Source organism: Cervus elaphus, chromosome 26 (genome assembly GCF_910594005.1).
Source record: "Cervus elaphus chromosome 26, mCerEla1.1, whole genome shotgun sequence".
NCBI lineage: Eukaryota > Metazoa > Chordata > Mammalia > Artiodactyla > Cervidae > Cervus > Cervus elaphus.
This window is the reverse complement of record NC_057840.1, coordinates 23893384-23920408: the sequence shown is the minus strand read 5'-3', so window position 1 is coordinate 23920408 and position 27025 is coordinate 23893384. Positions and strand designations below refer to the sequence as shown.

At 41.4% G+C, this 27025-nt stretch overlaps 1 long non-coding RNA gene across 1 annotated transcript in view; it reads right to left on the bottom strand.

The window, feature by feature from the left end:
• Positions 1 to 25274, bottom strand: part of LOC122684440 — a 37229-nt gene extending 11955 nt beyond the window's left edge. Inside the window, exons 1-2 of the long non-coding RNA XR_006338036.1 lie at positions 25209 to 25274; positions 10711 to 10829 (exon numbers count right to left, since the gene is read on the bottom strand). This is a non-coding gene — a long non-coding RNA (uncharacterized LOC122684440). The remainder of the gene's footprint in view (positions 1 to 10710; positions 10830 to 25208) is intronic.
• Positions 25275 to 27025: the final 1751 nt, after the last annotated feature.

Sequence of the window (27025 nt, the reverse complement as noted above, 5' to 3'; positions counted from 1 at the left end):
CACCACAGATTTAGAACACTCAACTGCCAGCATCATCACCCACACTGTCACCATCATTGCCATGACTACTGAATAGCAGGACTTTTGTCCTTCTGCAGAGACATGGAGTCCAGCCAAATATCTCTGAGGGCTACGACAACTGCAGATCATAGACCTCTGCATGGTTGAGTGACTGGGTGAGGGCCAGAAAATTCTCCCCTGTTGTCTCTCCCACCTGGTAGAATAAGAACACTGGGTTGCATTGGTAAAGACCACTGCTGTGTCTCTTCCCCTTTCAAAAGGTAGGCTGAACGCCATTATTTTGGAAGCACAGGGGCATTTTTTACATTAGTGAGTTGGGTTGGGTTTTGTTTTGTTGGGGTGGAGTCCTGTATAATGATTATTCGCATACACTTGATTAGCCACCTGTCAAATGAAAACTCAAGGGCCTCCCATCAGGAATTTTGAGGATTTATTTTTCTCCACCACAGAAGCCCCATCAGGAGATCCTGTTAGAACCGGCCGGATCGCTGGAGCTGACTGCATGCTCACCACTGCCTCACAGTCCTTTTCCCCAAGCCTAAGAGTCCAGGCAGGCACCTGGGAGGTCTGACTCCACTGCTGGATACTTCGTCAAAGCTGAGAAAATGGCCTCCTCTCTCTCTTATTTGGATACAGTGTAATAACATCTGTCCTATTAACCTCAATTGGGTTTATTTGACTATCTGCTTTTATTCAAAAACAGCTAGTCAGAAGCTTGACCTGCTGTGGATCCCACAGTGCCCTATAAAAGTTAACTGGTCTTGGCCTTCGTGCCATCTTTTGAGAAGCCTCGAGCCATGAGAGCGAAGTGGAGGAAGAAGTGAAGAAGAAAGATGAGGAAGAAGTCCAAGTAAATTTGTATATCCATGGAAGCCACAGAAGCAGAAGCAAGGGAAGCCAGCAACCAGGGACACTGGTACAAATTGTTGGACTGCAGGCCTACTGTTTAGAACTTGCCTCAATGAATCTGGAATATCTATGGCCATTCTAATCACCTTGACCACTTTTGACACCCAGCTTGCTCATATCATAAACCATCCAAATGTAATACGTGTCAACATTAAAAAATTTGCTATATGCCAAGAACTGTGCCACACATATTACATCTATTATCTCTTTTAATCCTCATACCACTGCAATGTGTAAGTACTGCTGGTATTAGACCTGTTTCATGCGTGAAAAATATAAGATGTAGAGGTAAAGCAAATACTTAAGCCTATCCAATGGTAAGTGATACAGATGAGATTTTAACTACAATTCTGATTCTAGAATCTGAGCTCTTTGCAACCCAGCTATGCTAGTGATAAACCAGTGACCCTTAACTTTTAGGGGGCTATGGGTCACTCTGAGAATCTGGTTAAAGTTATGGAAACTCTCCTCAGAAAAATCCCCCTCCCCACACACACACTTTGACCACTTACAATTTCAGAGGTTCTGTCAACCTCCTTGAAGACCATCTAGAGTTTCCTTGGGGTTCATAAGCCCAAAATTATAGAACTCCAATATAAAATCTTAAGGATCAATGTATGGGAACTTGATGTTGTCTAAGTAAGGAGCTGTGCGGTGCAAAGGAAAATGTTACATAAACATGAAGAAAGAGGGACGTGGATCCTTGAATGCCAGGATGACCTACCAATGCCAGAGGAGTTCAGGAGCCCTGACTTAAGGATGGCTGTGTTAGACTCTTCCAGTTACACAAAAGAAATGAGGAAGGGGTAACAAAAATAAATGGAAAAAAAAAAGAAATGAGGAAGGGGTTGTTGTAAGGATACACAATGGAGAAAGAACCTCTCAGAAATAAGAATAGGAACTGTGTTTAGGATAGACCTTTCTGAGCACGAAATTAGACCAGAAGGTTGTGCAGGTCCAAGGCAGCCTTCCAGACCACAGCAGCTTGACACCCATGGTCTTTCTCTCCTTCCCCACTCTGTTCTCTTTTTCTGACTTGCTTACTCTACTCCAGATCATCTATGACATCCCTCAGGGACTTCTCCATGTAAGTGAAAGTGTTAGTCACTCAGTTGAGTCTAACTCTTTGCAACCCCATGGACTGTAGCCCACCAGGCTACTCTGTCCATGGAATTCTCCAGACAAGAATACTAGAGTGGGTAGCCATTCCCTCCTCCAGAGGTTCTTCCCCACTCAGGGATCAAACCTGAGTCTCCTGCATTACAGGCAGATTCTTTACCATCTGAGCCACTAGGGAAGCCCGTGTGCAAATATAACCTCTTAATTTTTGTAAAGTCCATTTTCTGCCTCCTCATCGCTTCAGGCTGCCATGACCCCTCATGGTTCTAACCTCACCTCATAGATTCTCCCTTTTCTGTTTTCAGTTAGTTTCCACCACTGGATTGAATGGGGTTAGGTGCCCCATTCTTGCAGTACTTCCCAGTTCAAGAGCCTGATGGCAGCTAACATTTTTTGCTTGAGGTCACTGCAGGTTTTTAACCAGCCTACAGTTTGATTGTACCTGTGACAGATGCCACCCAATCCAAACAATTGCAGTTGCTGGCACAGAGGGTAAGGGGTGTCTTTATGGGAACGAATGTGCCCCCACCCAGGCAGGCTCTCCTAAAAGACGTGGTTGGACAATTTTCTGGAGAAAGGTATCTAGTCCAGACCCTTGGGATAGGTTGGTTCTTGGAGACACCTTGAACGTCCCACACTTTGAACTAAGTCCTCCTACTATTGGGTCCTTCATACCTTTAGGTGGCTGTGTGTTCAGATAGGGATTAATGGCAACAGGAGTCCTCAGTACCAATGAAAGGCAGGAGCTGGAGGAAGCCTCTGTGTCTGAGACCAGCCAGGCATGCTCCTCAGTTGCATGCGATCCAGGAGAACTGTGCCAAGAGATTTGTGTGCCAAGCTTTAGGACATGCAGTGCTTCCCGGTATATCTCACTGGTTGCTCATTGAGCTTTTGAAGGAGGAAGTAGCTTAAAGGGCACCGTGACACAGACAGTATAATAGAGTTACAGAGAATGTTAAACATCACCTATTCTACCTGCTTATCTGTGGAGAGGGAAGTTGAGCCTGAGAAGGGCTAAATGCTGAAAGAGAAGAACTTGGTGAGCTGGCGGTGGAGCCCCAATTTCTAGTCCACTTCTCCCTTGATTATTCCTGGATTGTGAGCCACAATCCTCTTCACCCTCTTGCTGCCACTGAGTGCTACCATTCTGCAGCAAACCAAAAAAATAGAAAAGCCGGTAAAATAATATCTCACACTATAAAGATTCAATCTCAATTTACCTATATCTACAGGGTGTCTCTAGCTGCAGATGGATGATTTATTGGAAATAATCCTGGACTAGAAGACTCACTGTGTCACTCTTAGACTTGTGAGTTAACCTCTGCTTCTTCTTCTGAGAAACTGCGATGCATTATGCACTCGTCATTTATCTAACAAACATTAACAATGTCTGCTATGTTCCAAACCCTGAGAGTAAATGAGATTGAACAATTGTCTTGTTTCTCAAAGAGCCTTTACACTCTGGTAGAAGGAAATGACAACCCACTCCAGTATTCTTGCCTGGAAAATCCCATGGACAGAGGAGCCTGGTGGGCTACAGTCCATGGGGTCACAAGAGTCAGACATGACTTAGCACCACCAGAGGAGTGTAAGAGAACTTACACCCAAGCGATACAGAAGTGAATGAGGAAGGGGGTCAGGAAAAACTTGCAGATGGACACTTGAAATTCAAAGGCGCAAGTGGAAGAGGAGTTAGCCAAACAAGAACAAGAGCTGGGCAGGCAGATGAGGGGGGGTAGTGCCCATCTGGGAAAGACATGCAGTATGACTGAAGCACAGAATTCAAGGGGAAGACATGGTAGGAACGGCAAGAGATGAGGCTGGCCAGTAAGCAGGGTCCTGGTGTCAAACTCACATATCATTCTCTCGGTTCACCTACAGGCCGTAAGTTATACAGCTAGGCTTTTATTTTAGAAAATTATTGTAATGGCTATAGGAGAACCAAAAGCTAAGACAGGAAGCATGCAAATAAGTTAGGAGCCTACTGCAATGGGTTTGGGTGAACTCCGGGAGTTGGTGATGGACAGGGAGGCCTGGCATGCTACGGTTCGTGGGGTCGCAGAGTCGGACACGACTGAGAGACTGAACTGAACTGAACTACTGCAATAATTAAAGAGTGATGGTAGACTTCTGACTTATGGCAGTGACTATGGGACCAAAGACATACTCTAGACATTTTTGGGCATACTCTAGACATTTTTAAAAGTTATCATTCGAAGAGCTCGGACCATGACTGTAAGCCATGTGGAATATGGGATGTGAGTGGAGAGTGAGGAACAGAGGCTACAGCTGCATTGCTCCTGACTTGGGTGGGAAGCAGGCACCAGTGGGTTGGGTTTGGGACACTTGAGTAAAGTTCTGGTGAAACAGCCAAGCATAAAGTTTCTGTAGAAAATTAGACAGTAGATCCAGAGCTCAACAGAGAGTTTGGCTGGGAATATAACCATCAGCAGATATAGGTAAGTGGTATTCAAAACAGAATATATTTATAGCTTTCCTACATAAAAACTTTATTTCCCATAGAAAAAAAATACGTTAAGAAACTACTTCCTCCTCTTCCTACCTCCCTTTCTGCGCCTTGTATCTCTCCAGAGCCTGTGTTTGCTGTCTGATTTCCAGCATGTTCATATCCAAATCAATCTGAACTAATTTTGCAAGTAAAATGTTTTGAGAGCTCACCCTAAGTGGTTTCCTGAACTCTAAACATTTAACATCTGCTTGGCTGGACTCAATGCCTAATCTTGTAAGTCTACTTAAATCCACCAATTTGACTTGTCATAATTTATCATTTCAAAATCTATATTATTTATTGCTCTTGATTACGTTATCACAGGTGTTCTGTACTATTGGTGCTTCCTTCCACTTTTCTTATATTCTCTTGTGAAATCATCATATCTAATTTACCAGGAGGTCATTTCTACTCTTTTTTTTTTTCCTAGCTTTTGCAAAGTTTTTCCTAAATTCATTCCTAGCGCCAGTGCACATTTTTAAGGTGATAAACTCAGGAAGTTTATCTTCCAGACTTGCAGATTTTCAGGGCATTTACATTTCAGAGACCTACTTTCTACAAGCATATATTTTTACAAGGTGTTTCTAACTAATCATCTCGTCTTTATTCTCAGGTGCTGAATCAGCTTTCCATAGGTAGAGATGAGCTTTTCTATCCTTAGAGCTTGTCCCTGCCCCCACTACACTCCTTCTGGACAAACTCTTTCCTGCAGTGTACTGTCCTTCCTCTTCCTCCTTTCACTCCCAACAAGGGGCAGTGAAGAGTACAGCCTCACCCTGCAACCTTTGGCCAGAGCCATCTATTGCTTTCAGTCTCACCACCCACCCCTTTCAACCTCAGGCCTGGATAACAGCAGATAACAAAGGGGGCGCTTGTGGCTGCCGAGACAGTGTCATAGTAACAAGTTCAGAAGACTACAGCCTCTGGCTCCACCCCACAACCCACAAAGATGGAATGGATTTCTGCCTCTTCCTGCAGATTTTGAATTCAAGGAAGAAGAAAGATCAAAATAGCAGAGCCTTGCCCAGATGACATATAGGATACCTGGTAGTGTATTCCCAGCCCAGTTAAGGATTTGTAAACACTGGAAGTACAAGCCATCCACATAGGCAGAGAGACAGTTATCTACCTATTAAAGTCTCTGGAGCAAGTGGTTTAAAAACAACCCTCGGGACTTCCCTGGTGGTCCAGCGGCTGAGACTCTGTGCTCCTCATGCAAGGAACCCAGGGTTTTATCCCTAGTCAGGGAACTAGATCTCACATGCCACGACTAAGAGTTTGAATGCCACAGCTAAAGATCCTGCGTGCTGCAGCTAAGACCTGGCGCAGGCAAATAAGCAATAAAATAAATATTTTAAAAAATATTAATTATAAAAAATAAAACCAACCCTCTTACATGCTATGTAAGTTTATGCTATGAGTTTATTCAGCACTCATAAGAGAGAACTTGAATCAAGTGTTTCTGAACCAGCCAGCTAATGATCAAGAGAAAAGAGTTAATATAGATATGGACATTGGGAAAATTACTGTCAACCTAACTTGTATCTTTTGTATCCTAAAATATCAGCTTCTTCTTAGAGAAAATATTTGTCGCTCACCCTCCCACACCACCCTCCCAAACTGATATGTTTTTCTCCAGCAAACCTCTTAAACATCCTTGTTCTTGGTCAACAGGGGAAATAAAAACTGTACATCTGCTTCATTTCTTCCAGTCTTTGAGAAAACAAAGAAAAAAGAACAACTTGGAAAAACCATCAGCTAAAATTTTGATATGCAAGTAACATATGTAAGCTCCTTAGACCTCATTTTGGCTATTTATAAAGTGGAGGTAATTACACTTACAACCTAAGGGTTGTTGTGAAGACTGAATGGCATATCTAATATAAAGCACAAAGTATCTCACCTGGAAAGAGCTCAAAAAACATGAGCTGTAGTTATGTATGTGGGTATATTTATTATCCTTAAGATGTACTGCTTTGCTAGGAAATACACCAACAAGATCAGCCTAACCTCAGCAGATTGACAGGCTTTCAATGAGCCCACATTCCTTCATATTATGAATTAGAATATTACTATGTGTAGTAACCCAAAGTCCCTGGGTGTTGCTTAAGCATCTTATTGGTTGGAACCCTGCTTCCATTCTATCTCTCTGGATTCTTCAGCTTTTTCAAGGTCTCTGCATCACCCTGGGCACCCCCTCCTCTTCTATGGCTGGTACCTGAAGGTTCATAATGAGTAAACTATTTACGCCTGAATCTTATCGGAAGGCATTCTACCAATCGAAGGGAAACTACCCGTCTGGTAGAGACACTCTGATTGTGGAAAATTACTGATCCACTCTGAACTACACAAAAATCCATTCGTAAAAATCCTAAGAAGAGCAAACACTTCCCCTGGCAAGTTCTCCAGCAGGGTCCGTGGCTGGCAGGGCCAACCACCCTCTCTAGGCACCAACCAAAGGCTGGACCTGAGCAGTGACAAATCTGGAATCCTCTGGCAGATACCGATCCAGGACCTTCTGCACAAAGGGGGCCCTTCTTACCAGCTCAAAATTGGATCTGAACACATTGAGGATTAGTTTTGGCTGTCAGGGAAAAGCCAATGTGGAAAGTAGAATCTGATAGACAGGATTTGAAATGAAAGACACAATACTGCCCAAGCTTCCAGGGTCTAAATTCTTATGGGGCAAAAGAATAAACACTTTTCGGAAGCTAAGACCAGGACATGATACTTCAGCAAAAACTCAAGAGTGGTCAGGAGTTCAAGCATTAAAAGACTAACTCCAATTTTCACACTGTGAATCACCAAAATCTAAACAGAGAGGAAAAGATGTATCAGCCAGCCTTTACCTTGCCGCGCCTGTGCTGAAAAACTCCCCTGGTGCCTGCGACATTCTCTAACAAAGATGAATAAGACAAGCCCTGGCCCTTGAGGAGTCTGTACTTCGTGGGGGAGGCTGGCAGGTTATGAAAATACAAGCCTTAGTACAGGAAGTGCCCAAAGCTGAATCCAAGCAAAGAGCAGCAGGAGCAGATAGCTCTAATAATCTCTAGGGCTGCCATGAATTTCCTGCCAGAAGAGGGGTCATCCCATGTGGGTCTTGGAAAGACTGCAGGCTTTTGAGAAGAGATGGGCTCTCCAGGCCCAGTGCAAAAAGAGGCAGCTCAGAGAAGGAAGAACAGGGTGTGGCAAGGAACTGGGCTCAGCTTGGCCACGGCGGCAGCTGAGCCAAATGAGGTGGGGGACTAAGGATGACTTGAACATCCAGAAAGATTGGCTTTGACTCCCTGGGCCTTTTGAACATGGCAGATGTGCTTTTCAAAGGAAAAGCTATAGAACAGGTGTCAAGAATGAACTAGAGAAAGCTTCCCTGGTGGTCCAGTTGCTAAGATTCCTCGCTCCCAATGCTGGAGACCTAGGTTCAATCCCGAGTCAGGGAACTAGATCCCACATGGTGCAACCAAGAACTCACATGCCACAATTAAAGATCCTGAGTGCCACCACTAAGACCTGGCACAGCCAGATAAATAATTTTTCCTTTTTAAAGAATGAATTGGAGTCAGAGAGAGAGCTGAAATGGGTACCTTTGCATATGTACTTTTTTTCTTTTCTTTTGCTACTTGAAGCATGCAATCACACATGCAAATCAACAATTTGTATCCAGGAAGGACTTACACGTGAGCATATATTGACTCTCCACAGCAGTGCTTCTCCACTGTAGGGGATCCATCCAGCCCCGCTGGACACATTCCACTCGACTTAGAGGCCAAGGGTGAGACCTCTGTGCCCAAGGGCACTGGGATAACCTTATGGAGTTCTCTCACCTCCAGTCCAAACAAGTTCATGCTCTTTGCTCTCTGCCCAGCTCACTGTATGTGAAGTAGAGTAAGACCTTTGACGTGATGAAAAGAGGTGGTGTGATGAAAGTGATGAAAACATAAACAGTCTATGGCTTCGTAGGGCCCTATCAGACCAGATCAGCTTTTGTCTTAGGGATTTTCTTTCACTTGTTCATGAGCCCTGGAAAGCTGACCTTCAATGTGAAAGGGTCATTATTTCCACTGCAAGTGCATGAGTCCTCACAATTATTTTTGATTTGGTTTCTGTTTGGTTTTTGTTTGGTTTACTGGGTTTCCTCCATGTATTTTTGATGCAAATGGAATTTAAAGAATAATTCTATAGGGATGTTATTAAGTACTTAGCTTTTTCTTCTATATCATAAAAACACAATCCCATGCCTTGTTGCTCAAATGGAAACTATTCTGGTGACAATTTAAACATGAAATATCCAGCAGAGACAAATCATGATTATTTACAAAAGCCTTTATCAAGGGATTATTTACTTCTTTGGGCAATTTCTACTTTGCTTGTGATTTCAGTCCTAAGAGTATATTCATCTAGTTCTTCACACCAAATTAATGGAGCTGTTTCTTATTATTGTTTTTGATAGTACAGCATGTTGAATCCAACTCCCATCTTACTTTTGCTAATTATTTGTAAGCTCTCCTCACCTCTGTTTTTCTTTCACGGAGCCATTCTAACTTTCATTAAGGAGGCAATGTGTGGAGTACCAGATGCAGTTTTGGAATGTTCTCTAATGCTGGAGCCCTCGTTCTGGAGCAGGTGCTGACCACTCATTTTACAAGAATGAGAAGAGCAATTTGTACTTGTCACCTGGAGAAGCTCTTGTCCAGCAATACCAGGTACTGTCCTTTGCACGTGATTCAGAGCAAAGACATGGTATCTCTGTGTCTTGGTGGGACATTACACTGTCCCAAATTTCCCCTGGTTTTCCAAACTGTGGCTCTGTCTCCTCAGTAAGGAAGTGCTCTTACCAGTCACCAGATTAAGAGAGAACCACTTAACTATCACCGGGGTCATTGACCAGAAACTCACTCTGTGGTGGTGATGGCAAAGAAATTTCTGGCACGGCAGTCCATACTGAAGAAGAGCTTTATGAGAGATGGAGCCAGAAGAGAATGCACTGTTTATCCAGCACACTTGCAAGTTAGGTGAGCGGAGCTGCTCCCATAAGTCTCAAACCAGTGGGTTTTAAAGGGCAGTCACACCTCAAGACTGAAAGAGATCAGCCTCAAGGAAGGTTCTGTCACTTTCAACCATCAGTTTAAATGAGTGTGTCTTGTAATCAACACAGCGATAAAGAGAATACATTTCCCACCACACCGCACAAGGGGAGCCCACACCTGTAAAACGCACCGCAAACCCATTCATGTTGTATGAAGTCCTAATGGACAAATAAAACTGTCACATAAAAAAAGTCATTCCCAGGAAAGCTTTATTACCGAACTAAGGGGGTGAGGGTAGAAAGATGGAAACTGACATTTTCCTGAGTATGTTCTATCTAAATGCCAGGCACTTTGTTGTCCCAACCCTTTTAATTCCTTTTAAAAAATAATAATAAATTGTAAGACGAACTTTTCCTTCATTTTATAGGGAAAAAAATGAATTTAAAGAAACGTAAATCAAATAGTTCAAAGCCAAACAACTAATAAAATATCATGTCAGTTTCCAAATCCAAGATTCCCTTTATAAGAAATCCCTCCAAAGACTCACAATCCCTAATGTTAACCTGTTGCATTGAATTAAACATATTAGATGCACATTCTAAAAAAGAAAAGAGGGTGGTGAAGACATGAAGGTAGAAATGCCCCAGTTTTTCACGTTACTGGTAAGAGTAGCTTTCCAGATTATTGAAGATATGGTATAAAACAAACGTCATGTGGTGTTAGAACACATCACATAACCATATTTTTGGAAAAGCAGCAAAAGTTAAGTGTACCTTCTTTAATATTTTTAATATGTTCTGGTTGTACTAGTACTGAAATCAGACCATGGGCGCTGAGCATGTAGCAATTCATGAATAGGCACCTAAAGAGCTTTCAATCTGGAAATGCAAACTTTGCAATAAATTCCTATGGAAGGAAGAAAAATGGCCTGGGAAGGAATGGGGGAGTTGATGAGTCGGGAGAGGGGAGCAAAGCAAAAGAATTCATAAATAAAATGTTCACCTTTATAGCCTGTCCTATTATGTCCTTTGAACATACATGTACACAGGCAGATTCCCTGGGGACTACAGGAAACTGAATGTGTGTGTGTGCATGTATCCCACTTGTACTGTGAAGAAGCCTTACCTGGGTGACATCCAATCATGTGACCCATTTCCAGAAGATGCAGCTGATGTTAAATCTCAGAAGACAGGCAACAAGAGACTGGATCAGGGTTTGCTAATATTCGCTGGTATCACTAGAGCCTAGGGAAGAAGAAAAACAGATTTTGCACATCACCAATTTTAGGCTGTGGAAAAAAAAAACAAAAAGTCGCCACCTCTCACCAGCTCTGTAAGGAAACCTTGTGACCTCTGGGATAACCCTGGTATCAGGAAGCACCATGGGGACTGTCAAATGTGCGTGTATTTATCTACCTAAAGTAATCACCGTATACCCAATGAATAACCAGGTTTGTTCCAAATATGTGCTTGAAGTCCACTGTTTGAAATTTCTAACACTTTTTCCTACAGAGAAAATGACAAAAATATTTCCGACAAAAGTCTACAGAAGATTACCAAGAAAAAGTCAAGATGCCAAGCTCTGTAAAGTCTTTTAACCTCAGTTTCCTTATCTTTATAATGGGAATGAAAATATCCTCTCTGTCTCCCTCACAGAAGTCTTGAAACGAAATCTTAGAAACTGTGTCACTGAACAGGTACAAGGCGTTAACATAAACTCTAGCATTGTCCTGCTATATTATGAAGTTAGTCTCAACTGATACTCCAGTCATAAGTCTGCTTAGTCACTCAGTCATGTCCAACTCTTTGCAACCCCACGGATTGTAGCCCACCAGGCTCCTCTGTCCATGGGGATTCTCCAGGCAAAAATACTGGAGTGGGTTGCCATGCCCTTCTCCAGGGGATCTTCCCAAATCAGGGATTGAACCCAGGTCTCCCGCACTTCAGGCGGATTCTTTACCCTCTGAGCCAATTAGTCTCAATATTCTAGTCGTGCTGGTCGTGAAAAATACTGAAGAATAAAAAATTGCAGTGAGGAAACATATTGGAGGATATTCTCAATACTCAAGGGAGAGGAAAAGCACAGGAGGAAGATAAAATAAATGACATCTTTTCTTTTAGTTTCCTTTTGTTCCCTGGCTCCATCGCCTTCTGACATGCTATTTAACTTACGTGTCTTTCCTGCATGTTGTCTGTCTCCCCCGCTAGACAGTATGTTCCCCGAGAGCGGAGATCTGAGGCAGTTGGTTTACTGATGTACCCCAAGCAGGTCGCTCGGGCTTCCCTGGTAGCTCAGAGGTTAAAGCGTCTGCCTGCAATGCGGGAGACCTGGGTTCGATCCCTGGGTTGGGAAGATTCTCCTGGAGAAGGAAATGGCAACCCATTCCAGTATTCTTGCCTGGAGAATTCCATGTACGGAGGAACCCGGTGGGCTATAGTCCACAGGGTCGCAAGGAGTCGGACACGACTGAGTGACTTCACTTTCAAGCAGGTAGCTCAGTGCCTGGCATGTAATAATGACTCAGTGAATATTCTTTAAAAAGTGAATATATCATGTGCTAATGTTGCAAGGCACCTAGTGTACCATTCAAGAAAGACTGATGGAACAAATTTCTCTTGGACATTTCCTTAACAAACATTCCTAGGAAAACCGAGTAGCTACAAGCCCTTCTGTCAAGGTTTTGTGATCACGAGGAACTTGGAATCTCTGGGCTTAGGAACTCTGGGCTTAGGCCAATCTTCAGGCGCTGGAATGTTGCCCTCTGAATAGGGCCACAGCATGTTTCATTGTGAATCTTTGTAGGAAGGGCACTTCAGTCACCCCTGGTTCACCCCATCGGCTCCTCCTCCCCCTCGGGTAGGGCAAGCTAACAGTGCACTGATAACACCCCCTCTTTGCCCCTTGATTAGAAGAACGTCCAACACTCCCATGGGTCTTCCTCTTTCTCCCTCTGGGCCTGTTGATTCATTCCTCTCCGCAGGCTCCCACCCATTTTCTTAGAACTGCTACCTTTTATCAACAGGCGCTGTGCTGGGTGGGTGGGTGGAGAGGGGGCAGCAAGCAGGGAGCCGGTTGTTGGGTGCAGCCCTTTGGACATCTCAACAAAGGGAGTGAGCTGCTGCCCACCTCTCTCATGAGCGTGGGAAGAGTTCAGGGTCTGCCACTCTGGGGGAGCCAGTCTCACTGGGATCCTGCCTTCCAGCTCTGCTGAATGGGTTTTGTTCCAAAGCCTTGCTCCTAACCAGTGTTCCTAATATAACTCATTCGATTTCAGAGCTCTAAGGAAACTTGGAAATCAAATTCCACTCCCTCATTTCAGAAACCAACAGAAGCCCAGAAAGGAGAATGTGACTTGCCAAAGGTCACACAGCCAGCAAGTGGGAGGCAGGGAGGCCTTTCCCAGCTCAGCCCACCTTTCCCCGCAGTGCCAGGAATGTCTGGGGAAAGTCAGACACCCTTCCTTCCTAAGAGTGAACACCAGCAGTATCATCAGAGCAGGAGCAAAAGGTTGCCTGCATTTGTAGGCATGAATCAAATTTTCATAATTTTTGAAATGCTGATATCCAGATAAATCCAGTAGTAGTTACTTGATTTATTTTTTTTAAGTATTCTTTTTTTTCCTAAATGGGCTTTCCAAGCAGCTGGTTTTAAATAACCTGTTCTCCCTAATATATGTGAAAAGTGGTTTTCATTCCCACACTCTGCTACTATAATCTCAGTCCACAATGTAGTCTTGTAAAATGTGATTGAACTCAAAACTTCTTGATACAATCATTATAACAAATGAGTGTCTAAATTCTCAGTATAGGTTAATAAAGTTGGGGGGTGGGGAGTGGACAGGGAAAGGGTAGAAATGAAATAAAGCAAGTAAACAACTCCAAACAAATATTTTTCAAAAATAGGTTTATAACTTGGTGTCACTGAGGGGATTGGAGTCACTTCTAAAATCTGAATTGGCAGACTCAAAAAGCCAAGAAAAATTAAGACTGTTCAGATGATAATATTCTAGAGCTGAAAGGCCACGAAGATGTGTTACCTAACCCAACTATTTCAAAGCACGGTTGAGCAATCAATAACCCAGAATTGGGAGGGCTATTTCACCCAAAGTCAGTGAGGTCTACAGCTTCCTAGTTGGGTTCTCATTTAATCAGTTTTCATACTGAGTGGAAAAAGAGAGCAGTAATAGGGTAAATAATAGGGCAAGACCAGAGAGGAACATGGAATTTTCAGGAAACATCATGAGTTCCACCCAACCAATAGGGAAGCTCTCAAAATGTTTTTGTCATCTCTAGCTGGTTTTGGCAAAAGAGTTCAGCAAATGGATCTTTTAGAATCACTGGGCAAAAAGTATAAGCAGAATCTTATACTTAAGAAGGCAGGCCTCATTGGAGGTAAATTTACTTTCAGGGAATAAGACCAGTTTATGTCTGGATAGGGAGAGACTGCCCATGGGAGGGAGAAGGAGGGAAGTTTACCAAAGCTCCTACCAGAGTCCTGAAATGCATTCCCAGGAAACGTGTCTCTAATCAGGAGACTCTGGGCAATGTCTGAAGGCACTTTTTCTGTCGTCACAGCTGGAGGGGGGCAGGGGTACTACTAGCATTGAATGCATAGAGGCCAGAGATCCCATGAAACATCCTGCAATACACAGCACAGCCCTCCACCCTAAAAATCAAAGTATCCAGCCCCAAATGTCAATGGTGCCAAGGCTGAGAAACTTGTTCTTCTGCTGACTGTCAATCAGTGTTCTGCTCAGATTCAGTATTACTTCACCAAATGCTCCCTTCTAAACCCAAGAAATCAGAGAACACTTCTAAAGACTCACCTCCCTCTCTCTCTTCAGATCTTTAGATTTTTAAAGCCCCTTCCCATTCCCCCACCCCCCCAAAAAAAATCCAGATGAAGAGGAGGCAGGAGAACAGGAAGCAACAATTTCAGTAAAAATACTTAGGGCTGAAAATATCTGCGTAGGAGAGACTATTTCCATGTACTTATATTTTTCTTGCTCTTTGTTGTCGTTCCACCATCCTCGGTAAATTTGTTTTCATTTTAAGTGTTACAAGCAGTTATTATGTATTCCAGGCAGGGCTCCCAAGCTGTGACAATTTAAATAAGGGAGACTTTTTTTTTGTAGGAAGAAAAAAAATGATAAAAGTATAAATGGTTTGTTGAAACACTGAAGAAAAGCTTACCTCAGAGAGCAAAATGCTTTTTTATGTTGTCTTAATATTAATCCAAAATGAAAATGTCCTTCACTTCAAAAGGGTAAGATTTGGCAGGTATAAGATATAAGAGGGCAAGGATATGTCCCCTCCACATTTAGAACTGCATGACTCCTGCGAAGACTTTGAAATAAATAGTACATAAGGAAATACAAGTAATTTTTTAAATGGATTAAATCTTTCACATATTCAACTCAAAAGAAGAGAAGGGCTCACAATGGCAGGATAGAACAGGTTTTAGATGAAGGATCTGAAAACTTGGGTTCTGGTCCAGGTTCGTGACCTACAACCTTGGGCAAATAATGTACCTCCTACGTGTTAATTCCCTGATGCTGAGAAAGACTGAAGTCAAGAGAAGAGGGCAGCAGAGGATGGGATGGTTGCATGGCATCCCCAACTCATTGGACATGAACTTGGGCAAGCTCCAGGAGATAGTGAGGGAGAGGCAGGCCTTGCGTCACAAAGGGTCAGACAGGACTTAGTGACAAGGCAACAACAACAAAAATGTGTTAATTTGCTCTACAGTTTTATAATAATAATACTTGCCTTACAGACTTCGAGTGAGGCTGGAAAGACATGTAAATGCAAATGCTAATGTGTACCTTCCCCCCATTCCCCCCACCTCACATCCTGAACCTTCTCATCAAGATGAGGAACAACGGCCACTGCTGGCAAACATTATCAGAGTCAGACTTCACTCTATAACAAAGGAGAGCTTTCAATGGATTGCTTATTACACACTTTCCAATTTCCTTTTTTTAATTCCAAAAAAAAAAAAATTTTGTGTAAGGTGAGGAATTATTGGAGTAGGGTCAGCATAGCCCAAATAAATATCTTTACCGAATAAAGTCCTGACAGGGGGTCATGCCCCTAAAACCAAAATATTGGAACGTTAACTACCAAAGAGAATACTTGCCTTCTTGAAATTTCTGACAAGTTCCTGAACGAGTGAGTTAGTAAGTCATGATTCTCACAGTTCTGAAGGGGTCAAGCAGTGGGACGTATTTACTTTGTAAAGTAGCCCTAAATCTTATTGGTTGTGTCACAGCATTAATATGAGGTGGGAATGTCTTTGGTTTGCAGAGGTTCGGTGGGGAGGATACAGAGAAAAAGTTATCATTAAGGACAAGGGAAAAAATCAGTGCTAGAGGACAGGATAAAGGGACATATGCAAAAGGGGGGGAAAGAGGCTATTAGAACACCTACAAGTAGTTGCTTTCCTTATGTGCCTTTGGTATGTTTAATGCAAAATTTTATGGAGGCACCAAAATGGTGGGTAAAGGAAAACTAGTGATGTCATTTATTTAGGCTCTCAGAGAGCTTTTGATGAGGTCCTACACAAGAGACTATTAAGGAAACTTTCCAACCACGGGGCAAGAGGTAAAGAACTGTCAATCACGGGTTACAAGTGGGTTAAGAGATAGAAGGAGAATAAATGACCAGCTCTCGGCATGGAAAAGAGTTAATAGTGGGCTGTCAGCAATCAGAACAGGAGTAGTGTCCTCCAGGATATTCGTTAACACCCTCGAAGGGGGACTAAATAATGAGGTGCTGAAATTTGCTGACTAAACAAAACTATTTTGGTTCCTAAGTCTATACAGATGGATGTGAGAAACACAGAATCCAAACTCAGTAATTGGGCAAAACAGTGGCAGATGAAACTCAGAGCAAAGTAATACATGTTGGAAGTAGCAATTTAAATTACTCATCCACTCAGCTGAGTTCTGAATTAGTTCTAAACTTACAGGGAAAAGATTTAGGCTCATGGAAGACATCTTAATGAAGATGTATGCATGATGCTAAGTAGAGTTTTAAAAAGAGAGAGAGAAAGCAAATACACTGTTAAACTGCTGTAAGAACGAAAGAGAATATATTCCAGCACCATTACAGAAATCAATGGTGCACTCCACTCTTGTTCTACATTCAGTTAAAATCACCTTATTTCCAAAGGAAGGCAGTAAAAATAGAAAGAAACATCCAGTAACACCCAGGAAACTCATTAGAAGCAGTGGGGAAAGACAGGCACAACAGAAGATGGGAAATTTTTAAAGTTAGCAACTAGATAATAAGTTGAATGAAAGAAAGATGAACATAAGTAGCATATAGGTTTTACATAAACGTAAAAGCCTGTATTAATATTTTTGCAACTCAGATTGTAGGTAGACTAGAAACTGTCTGTAAATGTCATCAAAGGTAAACAGAATTTTCTTCTGATACAAGATGCTATGAGCTGATTGGGACTTCAGTTCTGCCTCATGAGACCCAGCCCATTAGTTGCCATTTTTCATTTATTCTAAGATAGGAAATAAGAAAATGAATGTATTACAAACTTTTAGAAATATTTCTTTAAATACCATTTATAAATCATATATCTTCTTTAAAGTTCAGAAAGATGCAAAAAGATTCCATATTGATATTATGTATCAACTCTAATAAAATAAAGGCAAGTGCCAGTTAAGCCAACAGTTAAATCATTGAGTTTAACCTGACCTTGTAAAGTTCCTGGATACACAAATCATTACACACTCTCTCCTTTTTTGTTCTTCCCTAGGAGGTAATTTATCCCTGGACCTGTGTACCAGGAGCAGTAAGACTGCCCACCCTTCTGCCCTCTCCCTCTCCCCTAAATGTCTGAGACAGCCAACTGTGGTTACTAGGAGATAATCAGTCCTAAGGCTTCCAGAGATCAAGCATCTCCTGACAGAGGGGTCAGAAAGAAATTCTCTCCTACAAGGTCCAAGTACTTTATAACTGACCCAGTGCTTGTTGAGAAAATGACATCCTCACACTCAAGCTAAGGGTTGCATAACTGGGCAGGTGTATGGAAAGCAGAGGATGATGGGGGCGGCGGGGGGCGGGGGGTATTGGTTAACTCCCTTCCTGAAGCATTTAGACTTCCCCAGAAAACTGGAGACTGAGCTGTTGGCGTCTTGGTGTTTCTTAGCCTGTATTTACTGTACTGAGGCAATTGATGTGGTATGGAACTTCAGAAGTACTTTTCCTTGTTTGGTTTTCTTCCTGAAATCTAATCCCTGAGCACTGTGGTAAACAAAAATAAACTAAGAATGACTAGCAATAAAACATGAGCAAGAACAAACCAAATATTAATGTAAAAATAGCATTAATAGAAGCTGAAAATTGAATTTCACCACAGAAGAGTCACAGCAGAGCATGTTTTTTTAATCTTGCAAGTAGAGTGTAAGTATTCTGTAAGGGATCAGCTTACCCTTAAGAAATGATATATATATTTTTTTGCTACAGGCATTTGAATGCTTTAATAAAACATTTCAAGTTACATAGACATTTTTCCCTTCAAATATGTAGATTCTTTATAAAAAGGGCATAAGGTAATACTTTCACAGCAATTCTAAAAGTATGAAAGAACACTTTGCTGGGTGTTGACATATCAAAAGAGCATTCTATCAAGTGGAAAGTTACTGGCGTGTCTGGGTGTTTACATAAGTATCTTCATCTCTACACTCTGCACCAAAAGATTATACAAGTCTCTTTCTGAAACACACACACACACACACACACACACACACACACACACAGAGTTGTTAAAGAATTCACCATTTTTTATCATCATTTGTCTTCATTCTATCACTCTTCTCCATTACTAGCAGATTTCTTCATCGTCATCCCCACTCCTCACTTCATTCTCCCTTAGTCTCTACAGAAGCCAGAAACTAAAGTAACATTTGTGAACTGCAACATCACTATGGTCATCCAAAAATATTGAACTTAAACATACACTCAAACGGAGAGAGAGAGATTTATTCGGTCCCCTCTGTGTTTGTTAACTAAAAGGATAATTAAAATGCTTGTATGGTAAACAACTCATTCAAATGGATGGCATTATTTACCTAAGACAGTAACTCTCCAGAATACAGCCAAAAAGAATAAAGAGTTTCTTAACAGTCAAAACAAATGCCAAAAATCCATGTACTTCCCTTTTTGATGAGCCCCTCAGGTGGTCTCTCAAAACCAATTTGCTTTTTCTTTTTAAGTTAATTAATGTATTAAAACATTTTCTTAGGTTTAAATCAGGCTTCCAGTCTATGAATTAAACCTTACTTTGTGATAATGTATTTTTAAAAAATGTTAACAGCTTTATTGAGATATAATTCACATGTCATGCAATTCATCTATTTAAAGTATGCAATTCAATGTTTTTAGTACTTTCACAGATATGCATGACCATCACCACAATCCATTTTAGAAAATTTCCTCATCTCAAAAAGAAACTCCATAACATTTAGCATCATTCCCCTATTCCCCTGTCCCTACCCCTATCTTAGCCCTCAGTGAATAGGGCTAATATATTTTCTGCCTCTATAGCTTTCTTCTTCTGTGCTTTTATATCAATGGAATCATATAAAATACGATCTTCGTGACCGGCTTCTATCACTACACATAATGTCTTCAAGGTTTATTCATATTGTAGCATATATCAGTATTTCATTCCTTTTTATGTCCCAATAATATTCTGTTGAATGGATACACCACATTTTACTTATCTATTGATATTTGTCAGTTGATAAATATATAGGTTATTTCTATCCTTTGGCTATTATGAATCAATGCTACTCTAAACATTTTTGTACAAGCTTCTGTGTACAAAAGGCATCTATAACTAGGAGAGGAGCTGCTGGGTCATATGATAGGGATCTATGGGTCTCTCTTTAATTGTTTGAAAAACTGCCAGATTGTTTTCCAAAGCAGCTGTACCATTTTACATTCCTACCAAGTGTATGAGGGTTCCAATTTCTCCACATCCTCATCAACAGTTGTTATCACTGGATGGTTTGATTGTAGCCATTCCAATGCATATGAAGTAGTACTCATTTACTACTCATGGATTTGATTTGCATTTCCCTGATGACTAATGTTGTCAAGTGTTTTTTCATGTGCTTTTTGGCCATTTGTATATCTTCCTCAGAAAAATATAAGTTCATATCCTTTGCCCATTTTATAATTGGGAGCCAGTTTACTATCACATTACACAGTATTTTAACAGCTGATTTCTTCAATTCAGAAATCATGAGAAATAGCAAATAATAGATGGGAAGGAGCTATTAGAGGCAGATATGCTAACTAACATGCTAACTAACATGATATAATAAAAGAAAAAATATTCTAAAAAGCAAACATAAAACTTCAAAAAGCAGAACATTCAAAAAGCATTCAATCATACAGGGTGGAGATGAGTTTCAATGAGTTCCAACATAATCTGTGTGTTATAATATGAAAACTGACTTAAGTTTACTGTGATTACCTTAAATTCTCTTTATAGGTTCATTTTTAATTCTATACAGACTGCTTACAAAAGACTGGGAGGCTTATAATATATTTTGGAGCTGTGGCAAAGGAGGATTATGAATACTTGCCATCAGCTATGTTCTCTGAAATGTTTAACAACCAACTCTCCAGGGAGAAGCAAAGGTCTGATTTGCACTTCCACCATAATCACTTTCAAGCTACCAGCACACACAAGAACTGGCTCGGGAGGCAGAAGTCAACTTGGACACATCACAGCCTGCGTGTGTGACTGGTATAAACTAGGCACTGTGTTAGTCTTCATACATCCGTTATAACCTCATTTACTGTTTTCAACAACCTTTAAGAGGAAATAACATGTTCATCTTCAAAGTAAACTGAGGCTCGGAAAAACTTTTTGTAAGCTTGCCCAGGGAGACACAGACGGGAAATGCCATTCTCGTCTTTCCAACAACTATTCTTCCTATTCAGGCTAAATTGATCCCTCATTTTAAAAAGTTAATCAAAAACAAATTTTAAATTGGGTTAAAAGGCACTTCCGAAGGAGAGTCACCCATTATTTTGGAATTTTACTCATTAGGAACACCACAGGCCTTGACATCCATCCATAGGCAAGGGAAGTGTAATGCACAGGTCTTTAGATTCAGAAAAGGCTTCACCAGAGAAAAATCAGCGGAGGCCTGTTCAGTGATAAGTTCAAACTCAAGCAGGAATTTGCAAATAAATCTTCTCAACACCCCCCAAGCAGTGTAGAAAGTGGCTCTGAGTAATCTAGAGATAGTCCCTTTCAGCTTGTAAGTAGCAGTAGCTCCCACCAAGACCCACCCCGGCCTGTGCCGGGCATGGGACTCTCACCACGCCAGTTCCACATGCCCCCAGTTCACACGTTCACAGATGCAAAGTCAGCACGTGGACACACCTCAACAAACAGCCTTACAGCAAAGTGCAGGAAATTCCATTCCGGCCCTTATCACATAATACGTGTCATACCGTCATATAACAATATGCCCCCTGCTTGCACCGGGCATCAACAACCAAGGGAGCACCTAACCACACTCTGGAAGGAGAGTACGTATATCTTGGGAGTGAACATTACCAGGATTCTATTTAAATTAAACACCAAACTCTCCACCCAGAAGCTAATGATCACTATACTTAAAAATTTCTAATTAGACAAACTGCATGGAAGGAATCACTTACGCAATCAGTGGCAAGTTTCAACTTCTGTTTCCAGCCAGAATCAAAGAGGTGGGTTGATCTTACCACAGAATAACACATTCCCTTTGCCCTCCCTGGCACCCACTGTGGAATATATTACTCCATTATGGAAGCTGCTATTGTGTGCCTGTTAGGTAAGGAGGATTTGTAATTCGGCAACCATGCTTTGGTAATTATTTCTATACCAGCCAAGGCTCAAATCTCACCATATACCAAAGTCCACAAGGCTTCAATACTACAAAAAGCAAAGAGAGCTGTCAGTAAAGGCTTTGGAAGTCTACTTTTACCTTACAGCAAGAACACTGAGCTATAATCCCTCAACATCTTCAAGAAATTGAGACTGTTAATGTACAATACTCTTTATTGTATTTTCAGTTCAGTTCAGTCGCTCAGTCATGTCCAACTCTTTGCGACCCCATGGACTGCAGCACACCAGGCTTCCCTGTCCACCACCAACTCCCGGAGCTTGCTCAAACTCATGTCCATTGTATTTTGATCTTCCCTATGTTAAACCTGAATGCGCTGAATTAAAAAAAAAAAAAATACATGCACTTTTCCCCTAACCTTTCACCAAACAAAGAAGACAATCAACAGTAGCCTCATTCAGAGATCTTTGCTAAAAATCAGAATGCTTTGACATGTAATATTGCCATCATCACAGATTAAGTAGTAGACACATAGGGGAATAAGGAGAGGAAAGACAAGAAGAAAGCAGCAGTGGGCAAAGTTGGGATACTCCCAGCCTCCCCTTTCCACAGCCCACACTACTGGCTCCCACATCCACCCTCTGTGGATGGTCCATTCATAACTAGAAGTGCCTTCCTGGACATGACAGCGTTCTACCCCAACCTCCCTCATGCCATGCTCTCTTCATCCTCCCTCCACTCCCCTCACACTCTACTTCGCAAGTCAGCCATCTGGAATCGCATGTCCTTGGGGCCAGACTTTTGGTTGTTAGGAAATACAATAAACTAGCTTTACAAGCTAATGGGATAAGAGTAAAGTAGATGACACCACTCATCCTCCTGCTTCCTACAGGTACATTCAAACGGTTCCCTGGGGTCTCCCAGAGGTAATGGCTACTTTTTACTGACTCATCCCAAGAGCGATCCCAGGAATGAGGATTTCAGTCCAGGCCATAAGGAGAAATGACACCATAGCAGGCTTCATCCTTGGGACTGGGGTGGAGGTGGCTGGAATAAGGAATGGGTGCAGTGAGGACTGGCCTTATCAGTATGCATCTTCCTTAACAGTACACAGATAGCCTAGCAGAAACCCAGCCAGCCTTCCCTGGGGACTTTTCCATTCTCACATCTATGCAGATTAACCACAATCAACATTTGAGTCACAACACCCGACAAAATAGACAGCTTGTAGAAAACAACCTTTAAGAATTCAAGCACCAGAAACACCAGTCTTCAGCAACAGTCCTTATCATAACCAAGATGTTGTGAGTTGTGCAACCAATTTCATATGGCTGGAAGGTTCTTTTGTTTGGCAGCCAGGTAAAACAAGGGCTGACTCCTTTAAACAATCTCCCTTCCCCTACATACCCTTCATACACAGAATTCCTTTTGAAGCCACCGAAAATCCCTTTCACAGAACAGAGGGATAAGAGCAATCCATTTGTTTTTATATGAACCTATGCTCTCTCTCCAACTGTCCAAGCTAGTTCCCTTTCCTTCTGCAGACCTCTTGTCAAAATTCTCACATTCCAGGAAGCTATTTTCCACAATGGGTCTCCTCTAAATCAAAATGGCTGTGGTCCAAAGGTTGTGCCAAAATAAAATTCAATGCACTGCCAGCAACGTCTTAGCAAAACGAGTGACCTTTCCTTCTTCCATGTTTTTTACTTCTTAATTGTCATGTCTGTCCCAGTGAAGTGACAAACATCTGAGGTAGGAATTGCTTTTATCCTTGTTTTTTTTTTCTTTTTAAGAGCTTCAGATGATGACTCTACTCAATAAATTGAAAATCATTATTATATACAAATGCATATGCTAATGATGACCTGCAAGCTCAGATGGCGGAATGAATAAACAATTACTGGCAAACACTATGGTATGGCATTTCAATGAAGTCATCACAGAATCACTAGCAATTATCCTCACAAACTTACGGTGAGGTGTCTATGGGCTGAGAGAAATGCATACTTCTGTCTTAAAAAGAGAAATAGGAAAAACTCAAAAAATTAGATTAAAAACCTTAACACTCAGATCCAGAAATAATATTGCAATCTTATAAACACAGAGAGAGAGAGAGAGAGAGTAGCATGCCAAATAAAATGAAAGCAGTTTTGTTTAAAAAAGAAATCCTATCACATTAGTCAAATGCTATTCCTTAGAAGCACGACAAGTCTGATAAAACTGAGGCAAAGAGGGGCTTCCTCCGTGGCTCAGCAGTAAAAAATCCGCCTGCAATGCAGAAGATGCAGGTTTAATCCCTGAGTCAGGAAGATCCCCTGGAGAAGGGAATGGCTATGCTACAGTCCATGGGGTCGCAAAAGAGTCAGATATGACTTAGCAACTGAACACAACCAATAAAGAAGGCAAAGACATGAAATAGTTTTGACTGTTGTACAGTTTTAAGCTTTGTCTTGCTTGACATTGGGCAATAAAAGTACTACATCCTGAAATCACCTTCTCATCAGGCAGATTCATAAATGACTAGAAGGCCTTTCTCAGTAAGTAATTATTAATGGTCATGTCAGTCTAGAGAAGCACACCTCATGGGATTCCAAAGAGGTTGGTCTCAACCTGGTGCTATTTTTAGTAGTGACTGAGAGGATGGTAGAGAATATGGTTATTAAGTTCAAGGATGACATCAAACCGGGTGTGGTACATTCTGCTTTGGAAAACTAGATAGAAGTGCAAATGATCTTGATGAGTTGGAGAAGTGGGTGGATGTAAACAGATTGAGGCTCTGTAGTGTAATTCACATGGGAAGAAAAACAAACCACACAATTGCAGGATTCATTCTGTGATGTCATAAAGAAAACAATCCAGAGGTCAAGAGTCAACACAAACTATTGGTGTTTGTGCTTTAACCTTAAAAAGCATGATTTAGTAAAAGAAAACCAGGAGCCCTTTCCTTGATCCTCAGTACAGATACAGGCTATTCTAGAATACTCTGCAATGTCTATAGCACCACATTTTAAAGTAGGATGTGGAGAATATGGGGGCTTTTAAGAGGAAATCAAATTTTCTTATTGATTGCAAGCTAGAGAAACAGCCCTTAGAGAAACAACTATAATGATAAAGGTATAGACTTAGAAAAGATTGAGGAAAGTACTAAACCACTTTCAAGCCTAGAAAGAGGGAAAAAGACAGAAATCAGTTTCAAAGCTATTAGAAAATCTTCCTAGCAAAGAAAGCTGTGGGAAACCAGAGAGCACTGCAATGGACTCAGAGGTCCTCTCTGAAAACTTCAAAGAATTGGCCTTTCTCTGAATTTGGGAACAGCTTTAAGTACAGACAAAAGACTACACAGGTGAAAATAAAATCAAAAACTTTGTATTTCCTGTTTATCTGGGTTTTCCCCCCTTTTATTTAGTGGTGGGAGGGAAGAAAGGAGTAGGGCTGGTCACTGTGTTTCAGGACCTTCACCTCTCCGTTTGAGACCGTGTGACACCTCGAGCCCCGACTCCCGCCTATGCTGCTCCAGGGCCAAACATTGCCTTGTTCAGATTCTTTGCTCTCTTGTTTCAGGGATGGTTCCTTGCAGGTAATACTGAGTTTTGAAGAAACTACAAAGCCCAAGCTCTTTGCCATCTCTGAGTGGGATGCAGCCTGAATCCCTAAAATCAGGTTTTGCTCATTTCCCACCATTCGGTTTTTGCTCAAACCTTGCGCTCTGTCTAGAATTTGTAATACTTCTTTCATCAACTTCCAAGGAACTTCCTACCTTTTAAGGCCAGGTACTGTCCCACCTCTCATGGAGCTGGTCTAACCTCTTCTTGCAGTGTTTTCTCCTTCCCAGGAACTCCGAGCATTCATGGCATTTGTTTGATACACAGTCACACAGAGCCTTGTGACATCTCAGGGACTGTTGACTCACCACTTAACATTTACTGTGTGTCTACACAACATTCCCAACTAGACTGTAAGCTCTTTGAAGGTGAGCATTATCTGTTAAAAATTGTTTCTTATCTTCCAGCACCCAGTTCAGCCAGTACTGTGTTCATGGTAAGGATGGAGTTAGTATTTGCTTAATGAATGAAGGAATGATTAAGAAGAATGTTTAAAGTAAATTTGATTCTTTACCCAGAAAAGTTGTTTCCTACCTTGGAAAACTATTTCTAAGGAGAGACTATTTCACAAGAAAATAAAAACTGATAAAGGGAAAAAAACTTAACATTTCATACACTCTTAGTAGGAAAAGCCAGTGTTGATATTATAACCCCCCCAAAAAAAAAACACAATACCTTTATATATAGAAAATATTATATCACAGTCTTTAAATGGTGTAGATCATAAAAAGTATGCAACCATTGATGTTTTTCATCTGAATAGAACATTTCTTATCAGTACAAGCAATTATAAAAGCCAAAAAGAAGTCAACCTTGTAATCTTGTGTGTGTGTTTCATTTAATATGACTTAGTCTAATAAAATTTGATCACTTTTCTTTTATTATTTTAAGATTAAAATGTTATGTTCATTCTACTCCAGCTCACTAAGACTGGTCTTTCTGCTATGATAGCCAGTAAGGTGTCAGAGGTGGTGGCCAAATTTAATATGTATATTTCCACACCTTAGATTTCTAGTTAGAACACTGGTTCACTTTATAGAGATAAATATCCTATGATAGCCAGTAATCTAAGTTGCATTTGAACTCATGACCTGGAACTTAAAAGCACCATATCTACAGCACCTTTTCAAAAACCTCAGCATAGGCACTGTCTGAGAATGAGGAGATACAGCAATTGTGAGCACTGTTCAGTTGTTTACAATCTCAATATGTAGGTGGGGAGATGTTCAGATACCAAGGAAGCGTGATGATGTACACTGGTTGAGGAGGTTGCCTGACATCCAAGTAAAACTTGTTCTTCACTTGAGTTACACTTCAGAGTCATTTCCTGGGAAGCTGTTATACATAGTAACATAGGATACCCCCCAAATTTCTATAATAATTCACAAAGTCCAGAGTGCTTGTAAAAGCAAGTGGAGTAGGTTGGGGATAAAGAAATGAATTTTGACCAAAACTGCAGGTTTGAGAATTAGTCAAAAATAATAATATCCTGCCAAAATCTACACTACCCTCTTTCCAGCTGAGGCTATCTAATGGAAATCTGTTTCTATACTAACTCTTACGGGATTTCCTTTGAAGACTAGCTACCACCCTCCATAATTCAGTCATGTGTGCTTGTTCAGTTGCCCTGGAGGAAGCTGTTTTTGACTCTTTAGGACAGTGAACAGGACAGTCAGTTGGTACAAGGGAATGCCTGCATCAAGCCAACCACAGCCACACAGCAAAAGGGAGGATGTAAGGATCTAGAATAGAACAGGACCTGGATGACAGTAATTCCCAAAGCCTTTGGCTGTTGGTGCATCACCTACTCAGAAAAAAAGTCTTCACTCTTGAGTCCTCACTTCAGATTTCCAATAAGGGGCAAGGCTTAAGTCCAGGCACAGGTGTGGGGGAAGTTTTAAATACTTTCTGCCAGAGGCTAGAAGATGGGGATGCAAGTTGAGTGGGGTAATGGCTCAGAAACTGGCTTCAC